Here is a 17,821-nt window from a genome sequence, read left to right on the forward strand (position 1 = left end):
GACATTTATGTAAGACTAGGTGAGACAAAGTATATTCGAAGGTAATCAGAGCCAAAAAAATAGCACATCGTGGAGAGTAAAGAAAATAAAGCAACACTGGAAAATTTGGAATGGGGTTAAAGTTACAAACTGCTTGGTTACTGTAGTAATATACTGTAGTTACGGGATTTGGTTAAGCTGAGCCCTAAATCGGATGTAGAGCAGGGAGAAAAGCATTGTAATCATTGGTCGTCATTTGTAAGTGTATTATTAGGTGGAATTTAAGCATCAGCGATACTGAAAGCAAGCAATTGCACATTAACAATGGCAGTAAAATATGAATACTAGTTACATTCGTACTGAAATTCAGTCTGTAACTATCAGATCAAAATATTGTTTTACTCTTCGCGTAATGGATTGTGCTATACACTCTATAGAGTATGCTAAAGCTTTGCAAAGTGTAATATATCTCTGTATTTATAAATATGCCTACATTCTTCCATTACGAGCATTCTTATTGTCAAATTATAATGGGAGTTGGCTCCATGGCCCTGTGTGGGTTGTTCATGGCCAAGTAATTTTCAAATCAATCAATAAGCTTCATTTACAGTACAGTACTTGTAATTTGTAAATCAGATGATGAACATTGCACACGTTTGTCGATTGGATGACGAATCTGAACTGCATTTAGCTTGTACGGCTCTTGTGCGCTAACCCTTGTGACAAAACCACCATGCACGCCTTGTAGATTTTTTTTTATCAACACTAATTTTTCGATTTAAAGCTTTCGTGACTGCAGGGATTAATATTATTGGTTCTTTGGGTAAAGTCACGTAGAAGGGAAATAATAAAAATAAAACAAAATTCTCACGACGTTTCGATTGCAACACAAGCGATCATCATCAGGTGTGAAAACCACAGCAAATTTTATTTTATTTTATTATTTCCCTTCTACGTGACTATACCGAAATAATGAATAATATCAATACTAATGTTAACCTTTAATATCAGCATGCTTGATTTTTGCATTCATCCTGCAATAACTCAACATAGAGCAATTCTAGTCAATTCTAATCTCTGCAAAAGACTTGCAAAAAAGACTTGCAGAGATGCTTCAAATTCGTAGAGTTGCGTGCAATTTATTTACGGTTCACGAACTTCGAAGTGTAGTGATTAGCACGCTGCGCTATGAATCCGGTGGCCCAAGTTCGATTCCCGTTCATGGCCAACACCAGTAACGAATATCTGAACCGTTCCCTGGCCTCCCGTAGGTCGACTCAGCCTCAAATGAGTACCTGGTGCGGTGTGTAAACATCGCCACTAGGGAGACAAAGGCGGCCGGGCGTGGTGCTGGACATCCACTCCCTCGTGTGGCATTACGGCCTTCATGAGTGATCGCTAACATCACTTGCTCCTACAGTCTGTTTAGGCTATACAGGGGATCTTTGTTGTATTCTTGTCACTAACTTTTCTGGGGGACTATGATGGGTGCAATAACCAATGTGTTGACCAACCTGCACCCACCAAAGTGATGTCCAACCTGCACCCACCAACGTAATGAAGTATAAGATGATCAAACCATGTCAGTGGATTGAAAAAGAGCCGTAAAGTATATGATTATTACTACACGTAACTTTCTGTCACGACAGCTAAACAAAGTTGATATTCTCGAAGGCGAAAATAATATATTTAGCGCTATAAGCATCTGATCATTTACAGAAACATGTTTTGCAATTATTTCACGTTTCAGTTCTTTCCTGTCAGTGCCGTTTAAACAAAATTAATGGCACCATTAAGAATATGACCTTCCAAATATGCTGCTTTTAACATTAACATATCATGAAATTGCTTTTTGTTATACTTGTCAAGCTGTTAAACAATTCTCACAATGGCAAGCTTATATTTTGTAACATATACAGTACAAGTTCATAGATGTGAGGGACTAACATCACGGATTATCAAAAATGCTAATTGAGTCAACTTATCCACAAAAAAGCCATGGGATAAAGCAGATAGCGGGAGGAATATTGGCGCAGTTATATGATTTATTTCGAGATTATAACAGCTCCAAGAGATAACAGGAGTTACGGGATTGATAACGCATTTATTTAGAACTGCTTTTTGTGTTTAGTCTGTTGTTCTTTCCCCGCACATATAGTTGGCTACGTACGGTGCGAAAGAAGTTCAACATACATACAGACATACATTTTGTACTTCAGTAGTCTCGAATAAACTACAATACTGCATGTTCGAACAAAAAACACCTGGTCGCTATAACGCTAAGAAATCATACCGCTAGCAATTTACTGTTTTAACATTTCACAATGACTTTACACCATGTGGCTACTGATACTGTAAGTGGTTTCTAACAAAATGAAACCATGTGGTTTCTGAACTCTGACATTTGGTGTCTTTACTGCCATAAACCATACAGCGAGCCAACAGAGGGCACTGTTGCCTTGGCTGTCACCTCCCTTCCCTTATGAGGACGCTGGCAATAAGAAAGAAAACGAGCACGTACTCGGCGAGATCTGAATTTGGAAATAGTTTTACTTTCAGGATGTTCTTCCCCATTGTGCACAGGTGCTGGATGGAATTTTACATGGCAGGATCACGACCGATATCAGCTGGGGGAGACCTTTATCCAGCAGTGCATAGATTTTGGGAAATTATGGGATAATGATGGGGGGAGGGGGGGGTCACAGTGGTTTAACGCACAGCGCATTAAAATTGACCACATTAGTTTGATCCCAAGCCACGACTAACATCAGTTGCAAGAGATTTGTGACCCAGTCCTGGTCCCCCTCTTTGCCAATCATCACAGACCATATAATGGAGTAAGGTCAAAACAACTATCCTGACTGACACGGCATAGAAAGGCGTTTCATGCAGTGGTGGATTAATAACGGCATGTAAACTGTTATAATTGTGTGGTGCACTTCAATCCACTCTTGTGATTGCAGTGTTTATTAATTTCCAATGTTTTAAGTTCTTCAATCACAACCAAATAATTGTATTAAGTTAATACTTTTCATTCAGATAAGAATAAACTTCCTTAAGAATAATGCCATATATATAATGGCACTGGTTAATGCACCACTTACTACAATAATCATTATCAACCATTTTCTACCCACTGCTAGATGAAGGCCTCCCCATGCCACAGCTATCCAGGGCTCTACGACAATATGAATTAAACGTATTGCCCCAACTCCATGGCGGTCATCCTCTCGGGAGTTTTGTCCCATTTGGCTGCTGTTCAGTCACTAGTCTTGTATATCAGCCATAAGCTATAATCACTTAAATCTTGACTCAAAGCTTTCGTGACTGCAGGAATTCATATTCTTTGGTCTTTCGGTAAAGTCACGTAGATAGGTTCAAAGAAAATAATTAAAAATAACAAAAAACTATGACGTTTCGATCGCAACACAAGCGGTCGTTTTTAGGAAAAGGGGGGTTAGCTTCCAAGGCAAACTGTTCATAAGGGTTTGAAAAGGACGTAGCCCAAATATCATTAGCCAATGAAAATGTAAGTGGTGAGCAGCCAACCCGACAGTGGTTGGTTTTCCACCAATAAAAGGGCTGCCAGGTGAAAATTAGCATGTGAAAGAGAGATTAGCATGTTAATGGGAGTCGGCGCACGAAGTGACTGTGAAAGCACAAGTTTTAAATGGGCGTAAAGCACAACTAACATCGGATGGGGACATCATAGCCAATTATGACTTAAACTGGTTGATACCGTCCTTCCAATGATTGCTCAGTTTGTACCCATCTTCTCAGTTGAAATTGTGTCTGTGTCTATATACAGTGATACCTCGGTTCACGAACGCTTCTGTTCACGAACAACTCGGTTCACGAACAGAAAAGTTCATAAAAATATGCTCCTGTTCACGAACTCCGCTTCGGTTCACGAACAGGAGCCGCGCCCATTTTAATGCTATTTCCAGGCTGTCACATGGTCGTGACTTCCTGTAGGAAGATCGTGGAGAGAAGAAGAGACACAGAAAGAAGTACTGTGAGTACTGTGAAGACACTTTCAGTGACTTTTTGCTTTTTGGTGTGCTTTTTAGCACATACAGTACTGTACTGTACAATACTGTACTTACTGTATTGTACAGTTCACCCGTTTGAGTGCTTACTGAAGTCATCTCAAGCAAGGTTAGTGTTCTCTCTTTATACATTACTATACTGTACAGTACTAATGTGTATTGTAATTTGTTTCATATTTTTGTGCTTCAAAAACCAAAAAAAAAGGTCAGAACGGATTAACCGGATTTACATTGAACCCTATGGGAAAATGTGCCTCGGTTCACGACCAATTCGGTTCGCGACCAGAGTCAGTTCACGAATTAAGTTCGTGAACCGAGGTATCACTGTATATGGATGGCTTCATGAACGAATCTTTGTTGATAGCCAGTGAGCTTGCAAAGTACCTTCGTGTGAGCCCACCGCAATAAAACAATGATCAGACATGGCCGAGGTATTGTTCCTACTGTGTTTCAGATCTGCCTTATGTTCATGAACACGGTCCGAGACATGTCGCTTAGTTTCCCCAATGTAACTACTACCGTAGACACAGCTTAGTTTGTAGACGCCGGGGTATTGCATGTCAGGGATCACATCCTTCACAGATGGGATCAGATCACGAATTTTATGTACTGTGTTAAATCGAACCTGGGTCTTGTGTTTGCTCATGATTTTGGAAATATTTTTAGTGACCCTTGCTATGTATGGCAAGGTGATGGTTTTGATTGGGTCTTCAGATGGTTCTTTCCCAACGGTTGGGGTAATAGCTTTACGGATTGTGTAGTCTGAATATCCATTAATCTTGAGAGCTTGGTGTACGTGTTCCAGTTCACTGGCTAGGTGATGACGGTCAGAAATACATCGAGCTCTATGGTGTAGAGTTTTGATGAGGGAATTCTTCTGGGAAGGATGGTGGTGTGAGTCAGGTTTTAGGTAGGCATCCATATGGGTGACTTTCCTGTAGACAGTGTCCCATTGAGCCATCTGGTCTCTTTTCGATTAAAACATCCAAGAATGGTAACTTGCCATCCTTTTCTACCTCCATGGTGAATTTGATGGCTGGGTGTATGGAATTTATGTGGTTGAGGAATTGGTTCAGAGCTGGTCGGCCATGTAGCCAGATGACGAACGTGTCATCTACGTACCTCTTCCACAAGGACGGACGTAAAGCGGATGCCTGGATGGCATCTGTCTCAAATTGTTCCATGAAAACATTGGCTACGAGATAAGGGAAAACCCATTGGGGTACCTTCTTGCAATATGTCAAGGCCCACATCTACGAAGAGTCACGATGGTGTCTCTCACGTTTTTTCCTGAAGCACGTTTTTGAAATTAAAAAAATACCACTGTACTGCGATAATTTAATTTGCAGCACTTTGGAAATTCACTGCTGCATGAAGTTCTCCCCATGCTGCGCCATGCATGGGTTTTTCTCGTGCCATATTTCACCACACCGATCAGTGTGGGTTGGGGAAGAAGGTGGGGTGGACGAAAGTGTGGGGGGGGGGCAGGAACAGTTTAGATATCACTCACCACTGATGTTAGCTGTGGCCAGGAATAGAATTCAGGTCATAGTGAACTTGGGTTCATAGTGCAATGCGCTAAGTAGTGTACCACTGCTCCATCGACTAAATATTATTACTATTGTATATATTGGTAAACATATGTACAAATCGCTCTTTATCAGACTTAATGCAAACACATGCAACTCTGGTTACAACCTAAACGTAGAATATTCTGAATTGAAGTATCCCATTTCAGTACATGGCTGGTACTAAGCATTTACATAAAAACTGGTATGGCAGCCCAAATGCAGTCATGTACAACACAGTATTTTCTATACTGCAGTTTGGAGTGTACCAATACTGTATAAACAGGGTAGAAGCGAGTCAATTACAGTGAAAGGAAGCAATTTAGAAGGCTCTTGAAAAGGAACAGCTTGCTGCTCTTGCTGTACGCAACAAATACCACTGACTCAGGATTCATGGAACAAGCAGGTCATATGCCCAGAGGCAGAGACACTGCCAAGGGTAGAGCAACTGGACACATCCGCTTAACAGCACTGCCAGAGTCACGAGGCCCAGATTAATCTAGACTGTATAATTTGCTTGATGTTTTGACTTGCAGCTATTTTTTTGTCAAGCCACTGCTGGACAAAGGCTTCCCCACTGTCTGGGGATTGTCTGCCCACATTTCACCATACTGGTCAGTCTGGGTTGACGAAGGGGGGAGGGGGAGACCATGACTGGTTCAGATATCCCTCACCACTTAAGTTTGCCATGGCCTGGAATCGAAATCAGATGGCTGGGTTCATAGAGTAGGGTGCGAACCACTGCCTACTGCATCATCTTTCTATGCCATATAGTATAATTTATATACTTGGGGAAACATGGTCAAAACATTTTTTGTAGTCACCGTCGCGACTATCCTGGCCTAATATGATAATGCAATTATCATGGTCAAGCACCCAGAGACTCATGGGATACCCCTGGGTAAACTCAGAGGTAATCCGTGGGTATATTAAGAAACGCAAAGGAAATAATCTTCCGATGGATGTTGCTAAGAAATAAGGGCATTGTGGCCTTGGGAAGTGACGAATGAAGTGATCACAAAAACAAATGTAATCTCAAAAAGGAAAAGCTTTGTTTCTACATTGCACAATGACAGTTTTTCCCGGCTGGTATGTAATGAACATCAATGTAAAGCATACCAAAGTGGAAAGGAAATGTTAGGTGCACCACATGGGCTGCCCAAGAACACACTCTATGGTTTTTGGGTATGAATCAGTGTGTCCGGTGAAGCGTAAACTTTCCATCTGTACACTTGCTATGACCTGTTCTGCTTCCCAGAGGATTGCAAACATAAAAATAATCTTTGCAGCTTGATATAACATCCAGGCATCCGCTCCTGACCTAATCCACAATCTCCCAGCATGGTAAAATTCATTGACAGCTTCACATGTGCTCACATGAGACAATAACTCTTAATCCTGCTTATTGTAGTCTAGTTTCCTGCTTTAAAATAAACCGAGTACAGGATGTAAAATGAGGGCAATGTGACAAAACGTGTTTTATATTAGAGTCATTTGTTTAGCTATTTTAAGGATATATCAAGGCAAATCAAATTCTAAAAGTGATTGCATTAAAAGTCACCCAAGAACAACACAAAGTACTTAGGCACTTAATGAGGGCAAAAATTGCATTGATAAAATTATTAATTTCTGTACAATACTACATGGAGTGATGGTAGTCGTGATTGTGTGCGCCACAGCTTACATCAGTGACAAATGGTATCACCAACCCGTACTGACGAGCGTGGTGAAGTACGGAAATAATAAACTCCATGACCAACATGGTGTGAGATGAATTGATCCATTTGTGTATCGAGAATGGTTGGAAATTACTTTAATACATTTTCGCACGCGTTGTGTAATATTTACCAATGCATTTCATATTTATTGGATACAATGTGGCTCCATACATGTATATTGTACGTCTAAGCAAATTCCAAAAGGATATGAAGTGTCCATCGCACTACATGTGGGATGCTAACCATACAGTATTGTTGAATACTTTCTATACTATGACCCGTAAACTACTTGAACATAAATGTTGCTGTGATATTTAACTGGAGTCTATAGACCCCATACATTTTACTCATATGGTTTACTTAAATCCATTAACTTCACCCATTGTAAATGCTTCGCAATCGGTTGTTTTACTAATTGCCATATTTCCATGCTTGTTTTCATCTCATGCTTTAGTTATAATGTATTTCTTGAGTTATGTGATTGCATTTTACATCTACTGTATGTTTATAACTCTATACACCCCTTGTTTTCCATTGCTGTTATCTCTACATTTTACTTTGCTGGCCATCTTGACCAACCAGGTCAACCTTGTAAAAGGGTCCATGCAGGCTCAAGTTGTTATACCTGGTAAAATCGACTCCCTGGCTCTGACTATTGTTCAACCCCTCTGTGCTTTAGAGACCGCAGGACTTGGTTAAAGTACCACGAAATATGTTGCACACAATACGTCATTATTATTGGAGGGGGGGGGATAAATTCTACAGGCTAATGGAAAATTAACAGCTCGTTATGGCTTAGCTTCAGATTGATAAAGTACTCCGTGCTTTTACAGGTCCCAAGTGTTGCCCTAGTTTACTGCCCACTGTAATCGTTGTACTAAAACGAATGCTCAATGAACTTCAAACATTGTTTTAATGGGCTAAATTATTTCACAACACACTGTACATATAGTCTGTCACGAAAAAATGGCACAAAATGTCAGTTAGCTTTTGTGTCACGTTGGCCTTTCGTGTTGCAACCAGCAGTTGCACTGTTGTATTTTCGCTCTGCTGAGCAATTGAAGCCGATTACCAAATCACACGGAATGTGCCCAATCTCGTCAGATCTTGGAAGCTCTGAGTTGAATTGAGCCTGAGTAGAATTGAGTCTGTATAGTGCTTTGCAGGGGCGACCATCATGCATGATGGCAGGTTGTTGTTGTTGTGGTTATAGATTGCTGGGGGGAGGGGGGTTGTGCACGATGGGTAGAGCAGCACATTCAATCGTTGTTCAGTACTAAGCTTCTCTGCTCCCGAGTCTATGTCACCCCACCTTCACAACACACACTGACCATCGGGGTGAAGTATGGTTAAAAAAAACCTACCACAACTCGCTCGGCACCGATACAAATACCCCCTTATCCAAAAGCGGATTAACAAATGGCTGCACGTGGAATTGTCCATTTTCACTGAAGCGACGCATTACGATGTTATTACAATTAAAATACTTGTGAATATTGGCACGCAAAGCAGTACTAGCGCAGGGTTAGTCACTAAAGTACCCGACGTTTTTTTTTACCCTTCTATCTGGCAAGAAAACTGACACCTTTTTACAAGGAGTCATGTTTGCATAGACCGCAATACCTGCAGTCATAATGCAAACAAAAGACATAACTCTGATAATGTGCATTGTCCTTGAAGTTGATTGGTCCACACCCGAGACAGCTTTCCTTAGAGCCTAGTCTCACATGGATTGGACCAGATGACGCCAAAAGGCGCGCCTTTTGGCGTCATCTGGTCCAATCCATGTGAGACTAGGCTCTAAGGAAAGCTGTCTCGGGTGTGGACCAATCAACTTCAAGGACAATGCACATTATCAGAGTTATGTCTTTTGTTTGCATTATGACTGCAGGTATTGCGGTCTATGCAAACATGACTCCTTGTAAAAAGGTGTCAGTTTTCTTGCCAGATAGAAGGGTAAAAAAAACAATTATCATATTTTTACTGGCAAATGAGGTTCCCATATTACCCGACGTTTGTTAACCAAACTGTCGTCATTACCGTCAGCAAGAGGCATTGTACAGTACAGTACATTGCCCATGCTTATTTGACCAACAGCAAGAACTTAACCTTTGACACAATACAGTATACAACAAACAGCATTACCCTGCTGTATTGTGTATGACCATTCATCATAATTCACAGCCCTTTGTCAATCCACTCGATGGATAAAGGCTCATGCTATGTCGGTCATGGGAATTGTCTGACCATACTTCACCATAGTGAAGGGGGGAGGGGGGGTGGTCGCTGTCCAGCAAATGGTTCCGATATAATTGCCACCGATGATGATAGCCGTGGTCAGGCAGGAATATCGAAGACTACAACATGTTTGTTGTAGTACGGAGTTAGAATGATGGCTTTAATCGAAGTTGTCTTGTGGTTGTTGTTGTTTGACTTGCATCCCACTGGGATTTTTGCACAGCGTTGGTGTACGGTGCTTTTTTCTGGAAGACTTTGCAGTTTTTTCCTGGATTTTTCTGTTTGCGCATAGTCACTTTAAGATGTTTTCTTGTTCATGTTTTTATTTTTTGTTTGTTGCGGTTGCACCCGATTCCAGAGCCGAATGGCTCACATGACGATACCAAATAAATGAAACTGAACTGAACGGGTTCATAGCGCAACGCGCTAGGGGCCATCCATTGAGTTGGTACGCAAAAATCTGTCAAAACTTGAGCGCCCCCCCTCCCTGTACGCACACGGACTTTTTACTCCCCCCCCCCTCACCTGCGTACGTGCGATTGACCCCCCTTCCACCCCGAATCCTATAGAACGGCCGATATTTAATCCACGCAGAAACAATAAAGGATTAATAATATTAACGTGTTTAAGCAAACAGAGAGTCCACCGCCGGCTGCATTAAAGAATTAAGTTGTGGACCTTGGCCACTTATTTTGCTGAGCTGCGTGATAGCTGCAGTCAGGGGGGCACGGTGGCACACAAAGTGACACCTCTCACACAGTCCCACTTCTGGCAGTATTTGTCTGACCGCTGAAGAAACTGAACTGTGGCTCATTTGAAGGCCAATGTAGACAAATTATTGAGGCTTCACCCCCCCCCCCCCCTATTTCCTATGCGTACATACATTGTCAGTAGATCCCCCCATACGCAAGCGTACGCATTTGGGTTAACCCCGTCCCCCCTCGCTACGTACGTACTAAATGGATGGCCCCTAACCACTGTGCCATCACCCCTAACCACATTGACCCGTCATGCCTGCACGTTAAAGATTCAATACCAAGCAAATAATGCAAAGGGCTTTCAGCCCTGGTGAGGGCTAGTAAGTAGTGTGGGGGGGGGTAGAGAGAGTTGGGGATATAAAGGGTGGTAGTGGTGGTGGGTTTTTTTTGTTGTCGTTGTATGCGACATTTTCATCAGGTTCGCTGAGGTGGGCCAAGACTTGAGTGACGCTGAGCTAATTTCCATAAGAAACACGTAACAGCTGTCATGGAGACTGTTAGTAACGTAAGCCAGGATCAGCGATGCACAGTGCAGGGGTTGGGCAAGAGTTGTGCAGCTGACGACACGGAATGCTGACGGACAATGTTTCCCCCACCCCCCCCCCCGTGACAAGCAGCTTCAAAGCATTACGGTCCAAGCTGGTCCTCCTTGTGTGTGTGTGTGCCATCACAGGTGAGACTCTCTTAAACACGGCCCTGGGAACGTTTTTCTCTTGTGAATTACACCACGCCATCTTTGTGAGACTGTGAATAGAATTTTTCAATGGTTTCTTGCACAAGTGAACATTGAGGTTGGTGTTCATCTCCTGTTCACAGCTCTGATCCAATTTGTGGGGGTGAATTTCCCAAAAGGACAAGCACTGTATACTTCCCCACAATGTGGTTTGTATTTTATAGATCATACGGGGATTATTAAACTATTAACTATTTTTTTTCCTTTCACCAGGTAAGCGCCCACTGAGCTATACAGTGTAGCTCTTTTTCGGAAGCGACCTGGCCATAAATGATAGCTCAACGAAGTGGCTTATCACGTGGAAATGTATAGCAACTAAATACTCGAAACGATTATGGGCTGAATCAACTCCCAACCAAGATTTGAACTTGCATCCTTCTGATCCCGAGCCGCTCGCTTTACCGCAGAGCCAGATTATTTTATTTCCAATATTTTATAAGCCATATGTATTTGTCTTGCCATCTGTTTCAACCCAGGCTGTGAGCAGAAAAATATAAAAAAAATACTGAAGTAATTGTAGGAAAAACTATTAATACATACAACTTTGAAAAGCAGTGTGCCGTTAAGACATCAGCCATGTAAAAAATGTAAATGAAATCTTAAAAACACAATAGAATTTCAACCAATAATGCTCATCGGAACATAAACGAAAACCAAAGCACCAATCTTCCTCTACACATGGATGGATGTACTGAACTTTAGTGTTTGATTTTCCTAACATTTAACCATAGCTTTCATTTGGAACTATATATTTTTTTATAATTTGTTTGTAATCATAAAACCATCTGATGTATTCTCAAATCCCAGCCAGACTAAATGTGCTTCCACCACAGCCAACTAAACTCTTCCTCAATGACAGCACAAATTCTCACTTTCCCACATTGGAAGCCTTACATAAATTGACTCACACTGGCTTATCAAAGCCATTTCCGTAAGGTGTTTAACAGTGTCAAGCTGCTTGGATAATGCGCTTTAATACAGGCTGGCGCGGTGATGCGGTGCACCATGAACCTGGTGACCTGACTTTAATTTCCAGCCATGACACAGTGGCGAATGGTATCCATACCAGTTCTGGGCTTCCCCTTCATCAACCGCACCATCCAATGTGGTGAAGTATGGTAAAAACAACAGCCATGACCAACACCAGGTGGGGAGGCCTTCATGCAGCAGCTGATTGACAAAGGGCTCTAAATATTAATATGTTTAATTGTTATTATTCAGTTATACATAATGCTGTACTCAATACGCGTTCTCCTGCAATTTAAAGGTTTACATTCCCATGAGGCGTACAGTAATACTAATTAATCAATATTCACCTGGATAGGCCAATTGTTTTAAAAGCAAATGTCCACTAAAGTGTCCTTTTACTGCTCAGTGGGTGGGAGACGGTACCCTTGTCACAGCCCACCTGTTACACGTCTTCGTGTTACCTTAAACACAGCTAATACCGTCATCTATGTGAAATGGACGTCATTAATTTAAATCCAGATAGGAGAGGCAAATGTAAAACACACGCCATTGTTTGGGATATAACCAATCGGACGAGGTCTACGAGTGTATTAACTAAATATTTGAAGATTCTCAAAACCTACATTTGACGAGCTAAGGGAAAATACCATTTACACTGTCGCCTTACAGGTGACACACGTTGAGGACAGGACGCAGATGGAAAGTTACAAAAGAAATGGATATGTCTTTAAACACGACTTTGTCACCTTCATCAGGCAAAGCCAAAAGGACTGTGCTTTCAAGTCCATCACCACAAGTGCTCATGTGATGGTCATCAATGTATATAAGCCCCTGGACATGGAATGGCAATCACCACTTCTGGCAGCAGCCACTTACCCTGCTACATATGTGGGTGACTTCTATAGCCACCACACTAAATTTAGTCATTCAGAAAATGATGAAGCCAGAGAAATTGTGAGGAATGGTCGTTGGCATAAGATGTATTCCTTACGTAAAAACTCGAAACAGCCAGGGACATTTCACTCAGCCTGATGAACCGAGGACTATAAACTAGACGTATGCTTCATCTCAACAGACAAGAATGAACAGCCATTAATTGCTTCCCAAAAATGTTTAGGCAATTTTCCGAATAACCAAAACAGACCAGCAGTCACGCCTGCGTTGGAACTTTCGAAAGGCTACTTGGCCTGGCTACGACAAATAAACCAAAGCCGAATTGAAGAACTTGGCACCAAAACCTGAAAACTTGAATATATCAATTAAAATGATCACATCTGTCGTAGAAAAAAACCCATCCCGAGGGGGTACTGAAAAAAGCTATACACCATGTTGCAAACAAGAAACAGAACGCTTGAAAGAGTGTAGCAAAACTGGTGACTAAGATAAGGACACCACACTGCTGGAGTCCCTGAACTCTGCACAAAAAAACATTGGAAAGACGTCACTGCAAGTTTGTACGTCACTCACTCCAACCGCAAAAGCCTGGCACCTCCTCGGGAATCTAGGAGCCTCAAAACCCGCAGAGCACAAACCACAAAAAAACAGTGAATGCTGTGGCTTTTCACATGCTGTCCTGTTCAAAAGAGCAATCGGCAAGCTATCCAGAAACAACTCACCATCACCTTGAGTCAATTACATCAAGCAACAGACATAGCAAGACCATACACTGTGACTGAGGCAGAAGTGGTCCTCAAGGCCACAAAGTCCAACAAAACACCGTGATATGATGGCCTGTGTTCTGAGTTCCTAAAGAATCTGGGATTATATGGGCAACAATGGCTTGCAAACCTCTTCACTGTGACTTATACACAGGACAGGCAAAGTCATCACCATTTTGAAACACAGAAAGCCACAAACTCGCCCTCCAGTTACAAACCAATATTCCTTTTGTCTTCCGCCTCCATGCTGATGGATCGTGCAATGCTTTACAGACTTTCCCCCATTATCGACCCCAACTACCTCCAGAACTAGCCACATTTTTAAATGGCCGTAGCTGCTGCGAACAGATAGTTTCCTTCACCAACCTCATAGAAGCTGGTTTCCAGCGTCAACAGAAAACCAGCACAAAGAGACCAAATCAAGAATCACCCTGCTACTGAAACTTGCAAGAACTACCTGCGGTGCCACGTGCTGCATACTGCCGCCCTATCACTGATCTATTTAGTGGCAGAGTACGTATTGTGCTCCAGCTGGTCTGGGAGCTCGTACACAATAATCAGAAAACTGAAACCAATACAAATCCTCTGGCTCTCTGCCCTGGCAAACATTCTGCCACCAAATATTTTCAGACATACAAACCTGCAAGGGGGTTTACACGTTTTCTTGCCAATGACAACCTACCCATCAATCAAGACCTTAACAATGCACCTCACCGCCGACTCCATCCGATAATTTCACCTAGGAATGGAACAACACTGGCGAACAGAGTGGAATAACGCAGACGTTCAGAATAAGCACTTATTTCGAGACCCAAATATCGCACCTCCTGTCTTTAACATTCCTCTAAGACATTGGTGTACCATCAACCGCATCAGAGCATGAACAGACCGATGTGCACATTTCCTCCATAAATGGAACATAAAGACACAAGCCACAGTAGTGTGACTGTGACCATACAACTCCAAATATGGAACATACCATAAACCACTGTAGTCGGTGCTCTTTCATCAGAGAAATACTACACAAACTATCTCCTGAAGCCCTCTCATGACGGGCAGACATCGATATTTCCATTTAGTTCTTGAACATATTGCCATATGCAAGCATAGATGTCCCAATCTACATTGTTTAACTGCTGCATCTTGTCTATTATTTTCAGAAATTTTCACAAACAATAGCAAATGGTCAACACTTGCAATTTCAATTATTTTAGAAAATATATATATATGCAGCGCGACCAATAGTTAACTGTTAGTAGTGTATCTCTGTTGGGAGATAGACTTCACAATGGTCATGTATTGTGTATATTACTTTCGTCTACTCCGGAATAGGATATTGAGATTACTTTAAGCTGTGCAAAATGCACAGTGGATGATGAAAGCTACACGTATCACACCACCAAATTACTTAAGAAATGGCCACTTATCGACACTGCCGTTGCAGCAGCATAGAGTATGGTAACTTTACGGGATATGTCTTTAACACATTACAAATATCATCACTTGTAGTTCCAAATGAAATTGTCAGAGTGATAATCTATAACTTGCCATGTGATTTCATCTTCAGCCGCTTTAGCCAATTTAATCAGACTGCTGTAATGTGTCTTGTATGTAAGCTCACGATAAGACTAGTCTCAGTATAAAGTACAGTATAACTTCTCTTATCGATTACATTATTACCTGCGACTTATATTACTCACGGGACCTATAAGGTCTGTAAAAGCTGCCATTATCCATGCCGCTTATTCAATTATCTGTTTTTCTCAACCCGTGTTATGGAATGGCTTCCTATTATCGGAATTTTTTGTTGTGTGGCAAATTCATTTTATCCAGATTTGTTTGAATAAATAAGTTCACTCAATATACAGATAACGTCACGAATAATCAGTGAAGATTGGCCCCCACACCACCATAGGATATATGAATTGTATATACCAACCCAGCAACATAAGCTTCAAGAATAAGTTGGTTGTAGTTGTATCATCTCCAGTAATCCACAATAGCAATGCCATAGAATTGCAAATAATTGTTGGAGTGTAGCAATGTTTGCAGTGGTAAGCGCACTGCTCTCTGAAGCCCATAAACCTGAGTTCAAGTCCCAGCCATGGTTCACATCAGTAGTGAATGGCATCTAAACTGGTCCTGGGTCCTCCTCTTTCACCAACCTGCACTGAAAAGCAGTCGTGAAGCACTGTCAAACAACGCAATGATCGACACAGCGTGGGGGAAACCGGATCGACAGGTGGTTGTGAATAATTAAAATAAAAACATCGCTGTACAGTATGATTATGCTGCTGTTTAGTGGCCTCTTCACAAAGTGTACCCCGCCAACTTGTCACTTAGCCCCCCCCCCACCCCGTCAAGGCATCAACGACTTGTATAGATGCTCTCACTTATCACACAGTTTCCCTACAGCTTTGCACTAACACATATGTTAATGAACATATAACTACCCCCCGCTGCCTCTCTGTTTTCTCAACCTCAATAGAGAGTCATCAATTGGGGGTTCATGTCATTGACAAGGCAACGCCAGGACTCTGTAGATCTGCCTCGTGGCCCTGAGACGCTCTGCGGATTAATAGCAGCCGGCACTAACAAGATCCGACACGCCCCCATTTTATAGTCAGTACAGCACCAGGGTGCAGCTTCTGGGCTGCCAACAGCTGTGCTTAACTCAAACAAATGCTTACCATCGTCGTCAGTATGTGCACACTTGACTATTCATGATTAAACACTGAAGCATGCCGACCAGAACTTTATACATACCACAGTTAGTATTTACAATAATGACAGTACAGTACCTGGGAGTTTTCAAGGGGGGGGGGGGGTTCCCTTCAAAATGAGTAAGGATAAAAATGAGTATGATTTTTAAGTAAATTGGAAGAAAAAAAGTTATGCTGAGCCTTGCCTAAATTAGAAAATTATATTGTGGAAGGTGAGGTGCTTTATGAGGAGAAAAAAACATTGGAAACACCTACCTCCTCTGTAATTTTGCCACGGAGAGGAAATTGTTTATCACATATATGGGATGTTGGCTATCAACAACAAGGCAACTCCTATGACTAATTGGGCATGGGACGCAAGCGTAGGATTGATCACCCTGTCGCTGGCCGCCTTTGGGGAGGGTGTATAGTGTGAAAGGCCGAAAAACCCTAGGAACCAAAGGTACACTACTGACGATGCGCTCCCCAAATTTCACCAGGCTCACTGTTCATGGACTCTTGGAAGTGCTTGCACAAAGGATAGTAACATCTCATCCTGTGTTCTTGGAATCACAAAACCCAGTAGTCAAACCGATTTTTTTTTAGTCATCAAATTGTATGTGACCAGGCTGAAACCAACTGTCTACACGTGGAAACCCATTTTAATCCCAAGTGGCTTGCGTGTATTTGAACCAAGGATCTCAACGGTGCAAGCTCACTTGTCAATGCTCTGACCTCTGAGCCACCCGGCTACTTTCATTAACATACCATTTTAAAACCACTTGCATGCATGCCAATTTGCTGTCATGGCTAGGGAAGTATAGTTTCCAGTGTTTTGCTAAGATGGATGTAATATAACCTTTATACGTGGACACCATAACCGCGATACAATATGGCTGAATAACTTTGAAGTTTATCATCTCCATAATAGCTGTTTGTAAATACAGCATGTCAAACTTATTTTAGTTGGACGTCACCGACTTATAAAAAAAAAACATTCCAGTTTAACACGTAGGCTTTCGCAACCAATATCCATAAGGAACTAAACAGGTGGACTTCTCCACAAATCTGACTGTCGCCTGATGAAGCTAGTTGTAATTACTGGCGAAACATCATACTCAGATTGTAAATGTTGTGGCTTGGCTCTCCAACACACCGGGCAACACACCGGTGTGCTGTGCTAGTGACGAATTGGCCACGTTCTGTTTACATGACATCCCTTACTAGTTGGCTGTGTCGGGTGGTGGTGAGTTTTAACGACACATTTATATATTTACGCGATCTAACCCAAAAAACCTATATTATGAAAAAAAACACACTCCAGTCCACGATTCGAAAAAGAACCAACATTTTAATTATGATAACTGCCATAAATAATTATAATTACACAGTACTATGAGGTATTTAAGAATTAAATATTATAAATATGGGTTCATGAAGGTATGCGTA

General features: G+C 41.8%; 1 protein-coding gene across 1 annotated transcript in view; it reads left to right on the forward strand.

Annotated features, from left to right (window-relative positions):
* Positions 1–3,970: 3,970 nt before the first annotated feature.
* LOC144935076 (inositol 1,4,5-trisphosphate receptor-interacting protein-like) overlaps positions 3,971–17,821 on the forward strand; it is a 64,244-nt gene continuing 50,393 nt past the window's right edge. Inside the window, exon 1 of the mRNA XM_078861433.1 lies at positions 3,971–3,994. The gene's annotated coding sequence lies outside the window, so the exon portion shown is untranslated. The remainder of the gene's footprint in view (positions 3,995–17,821) is intronic.

The sequence above is a fragment of the Lampetra fluviatilis genome, chromosome 12, assembly GCF_964198595.1.
Source record: "Lampetra fluviatilis chromosome 12, kcLamFluv1.1, whole genome shotgun sequence".
NCBI classification, from domain to species: domain Eukaryota; kingdom Metazoa; phylum Chordata; class Hyperoartia; order Petromyzontiformes; family Petromyzontidae; genus Lampetra; species Lampetra fluviatilis.